At 33.2% G+C, this 4,261-nt stretch overlaps 1 long non-coding RNA gene across 1 annotated transcript; it reads left to right on the plus strand.

Annotated features, from left to right (window-relative positions):
* The first annotated feature begins 1,137 nt into the window (after positions 1–1,137).
* Positions 1,138–3,843, plus strand: LOC149566482 (uncharacterized). The gene is made up of 2 exons (XR_016362204.1): positions 1,138–1,340; positions 3,560–3,843. It is a non-coding gene; the product is annotated as an uncharacterized LOC149566482 (long non-coding RNA).
* The last annotated feature ends 418 nt before the right edge of the window (positions 3,844–4,261 follow it).

Below are 4,261 nucleotides of genomic sequence, written 5' to 3' on the forward strand. Positions count from 1 at the left end.
ACATAAATCTAAAAACCTACAGTTTAAACTAAGAGATGGGTGATACACCAAAAGTGATATGAAAGTTTAGGTACAAATGATAGAGAAGGATTATTCAGCTACTCTAAGTACAAACAAAACACTTCTTTTCTGTAAAGATTTGCATAAGTAATTTGTAATAAGGTTTGAAAAATGAATTTGCAAAAGGAGGAATACAGATGCCCATCTCTTGTCAATTTCACTTTTAAGAACATAGATTAAAACCTACAAATAGACTTAATCCTCTACAACCCAATGCTTGAATGAGACAAAATAACAAGGAACAATAATAGTTCACAAATTATTTTATCAAATCATTCTAACACTACACATAGAATTGTAGAAAGAAAAAAGGTTCAAAATTGACACAAAATAACATAACTTCAATTGATGTCACCTATATTAAACTTCCAAAATGAATTACAAACTTCTACAAATAAAGCTAAGGACTCAAAAGTAGTCACAAAAACCTTCTCTACATAATCAGAACTCCAAAAAAATGAGTTCAAAAACTCACTAAAGACCATGCCTACTTCTTGGGTCTACTGTAGGAAGAGAGCCCAGAAATGAGGACTTAATGACTCATGCAATAAAGTCCTATCTCTGAAAAAGCTCCACTAAGTCATTAGGAACCCTATGACTCATCTTCAACTATCCATAAAATGCTCTAATTGGTCATAAAGACCCCTAAACTAACTTGGCAAAGTCAAATTTGACTCATCATTCCTATATCCCCTCCGTATGTTTCCAAATTGATCTAAATGCTCATAATGACAACTTATGACAAATGTCTCTTTTCACATATAAACATGGAGTTATGACTTTCTATACACATTTGTATTGTTATAATAATAATAAAGCATAAAATAACTTATAAAATGTTATTTTAGCAAATATTATTTTACAATGTTTAAAAAGAATAAAAAAAAAACAAGACTTGGAAACATATAAAAAGACAAACTTAATTAGGTAAAAGAAAAGAACCCCCCTCCACCCCCCCACGACACAAATGAAAACACTTTCAAAAGGAAAACATCCCATGAAAAAACATGTGGACTTAAAAAATCATGAAAAATGGTTGAGGGCACGATATATTGATTTAGCCCTTAACGACTTTCATTTTCGCTGCATCTTTTGAAGAGCTCACAGAGCAGTTGCAGATAGGGTTTGAAGAAATGTTTTCTTACGTAGCCACCATGCAAAAAATGGAAGTTTTTATGCCTCCAATGCATCATTTTTGACTACGGCTCTCGATAGAGGATGCTTGCTTGACATTTTGTGAGAGCTGGGTTTCTTGCTTACTGCCACCGTGTTTCTACAAGGTAGTTCTATTATTTGATGGCAATTTAAAAAAAAATTTGCTGCTATTTTTATGCTTGTTACCATGCATTCTTCTAGGTTTTTTCAAATTTCTCTTTTGCTAATAACAACCTTGCTATACGTTTCGAATGGTGCATGGTAGATGCCTCAGCTATCATTTTCTTGAAGTTATATAATTTTTAAAAAAAATCTCCAGGAGAAACATCCTTTGATTTCATGTTGCTCACAAATGCATCTTTCCCATACACTCGAAGAAACAATCTCTGCCTTGAATGTTTTCTCAACTTCTACAATCGTCTTTGTGATAATATCTTTGCTCTTCTTCCCAAATTCACCCAAATGTTTATCTTACAATAGATGAAGAGCTTGCAATGGTTAATATGGAATTCCTTAAATTTACTCTCTAGCTCTTTTGCCTCCTCACATAGTGCAGCAATATTTTAACTTTTGATTTTTCCATTTATTCTGGATCTACATGCAAACAAGATTTGAATCGCCTTGAACATGGATTTTTTTAAATTCCTCTACTTAAGGCCACTTTTAATATAAGAATAACTACATGATATTCAACAACATTGCATTGATGATAACACTAAGACCTAGCTCTGTAAGAACAATGTCGGAAGCACTTCTTGCTGCATCAGTTGCATCTACAATAACAATTCCTATATCTGCTTTTTTCAACACAAGTGCATCATTAACACTGTCACCAGTCATTCCACATATATGCTTCCTGGCCTACAATTGCTTCACAATTTTGTACTTATGCTCTGGGAAAACACCAGCAAAACCATCAACCTTTTTAAATTGGTTTTGGAAATTTCCATTCCGCTACTTTTAGGCTCATCACTGTTTATTAAAAGATTTGAAACTAAAGGGAGACAATAAACATGTGAAGCCGATTGATCTGCAATTTCATTGAGAATATCACAACACAATACTTTTTCATACCCATAACTATGGATATCCCCACATCATTAATGACATGGAGAAGCTCTTCTTGTGGATAGCTAAGGGCCAATAGGACTATAACTGCATCACTTATCTAGGTGGCCCACCTACCAGCTATAAACTTTACAGAGGGATTTGCTATGATCCCAATATGGGTTGTTCACCGGTAGCTCGGTAGGATTCAATACAACCAAAAGAGACATATGCCTATTAGGTCAGCCTAAAGAATCGCCTTATCATATACCTGTAAGCCCAGAAATGTTTACTCCTAAGTCCTTTAACATCTGCAAGAACTTTAAAAAGCATTCCTTGAGGTCGACATATTCCATTTTTAATTTTTCCAAGAAATTGAAGTTCAAAGCTATTTGTTACTGAGGTGACATCATCTATAATATACTTCCCAACACTAGCTTCAAGAACAACTCCTCCATAGAAATCAGATACCACTTTAGCAATCTTGCTTATTATCCATGCTGGATTTGAACTCAAACCCTTCACTAGTGCTATGGTAAGCTCCTTCAGCCTTGCAAGTTTAATGTCCTTTTCTAAGTCCACAAGAATAGCATCAGCCCTCACACCCTTTGGACCCACTGTAGACAATTCTTTAGGAGATGGAATAGTATCAAATTGTTCCTTCAAAGTTTTAATTGGGATTACTGAGTAAAATCCATTAGGAAATTTACAATCATATGTTCCAGTTTTCTAGAGTATCTCTGAAGCAATTTGTGGTCAAAGATCCCCATCTTGTGAACTACACTTAGTGAAGCTTGTATTGGGAGACTCTCCATGTGAATTCAAAATAATAGATTGTACTTTTTATCCAATTATGATGAACAACAATTGCTAGAACTTGAAGTATCCATCTTTGATGGTACTAGGCTCCAGCTACTACCTCTATCTTGACTTCTGGTTCACTCTCAGTCTTTTTTTTTAAAACATCCATTTGAATCTTTGGAGAGCACTTAAAAGCCATCTAATTTGAACATCATAATAGGATATGTGAATTGGTCCAATTTGAGTTCCAAGCCTTGTATCAAGTCACTCCAATTCAACATCCACTAGATCTGATAATTGGTAACTTAATTTCCAATGACCAACATCATCTAATGCCTCAACACACAAATCCTCTACTTTGTACAATTAGAATACACTTTACTATTTTTTATATGTATTCAGAATAAGAAAAATATTACATGTGTGGGTACGTAGCTGTAGGTATTTAGTCATTGCTTAGATATTTTAAGATCTAACCTCACTTTTTTTCATGTAGGAGAACGAAGACCTGGAGCTGTCAGATCAAGAGCTGGACCAAGAGCAACATTGAAGATCATATAACCAGTCAAACGCTTAAAAGGCAATGACTGGTTACCTCTAACTTTACCTTCCCATGTTATATTTTTCTTCATTCTCAATATGTATGAAAGACAGTAGTTAGACTCACAACTTGTGTGAGATTTTCATTTCTAGCATTTTCTATTCATTCCATACTTTGTAAAACTAAAAATTGTACATATCAATTGATGATTTATACAATGAACATTGTATTTTCTTCTACTCATGATTTCTATATGATTGAAAAATTATGAAATGTATATGAATAGAAAAAGAATGATTTGGATGATTTCTTTTGCAATGTTACTATCAAAGTAAAATTTCAGCATGCCTAAATTTTTAGTAACATGTTCAAAATATCTTTAAAGAGCATTGCCACAACTACTACCTATATGGTCACACTACGCAAGAATGTTACTTTGTAGAATGTAATATTACGTGTAAAATCTCTATGGGCAAAAGTACAAAGTCGTGTCAGCTTTTAAGCTAACTAATCAAAATGACTAAATTTGAGTATTTCTATCTAAAAATCAATTTTGTTAAAATATATGATCCAGATAAATTCATTCCAGCTAAGTTATATATGCTCTTTTCCAATTGAAAATTTCTATTAAATGCATGTTTTATACTAGTTTATATT

Source organism: Cupressus sempervirens, chromosome 3 (assembly GCF_028749045.1).
Source record: "Cupressus sempervirens isolate cs-2001-9-10 chromosome 3, ASM2874904v1, whole genome shotgun sequence".
Taxonomy (NCBI): domain Eukaryota; kingdom Viridiplantae; phylum Streptophyta; class Pinopsida; order Cupressales; family Cupressaceae; genus Cupressus; species Cupressus sempervirens.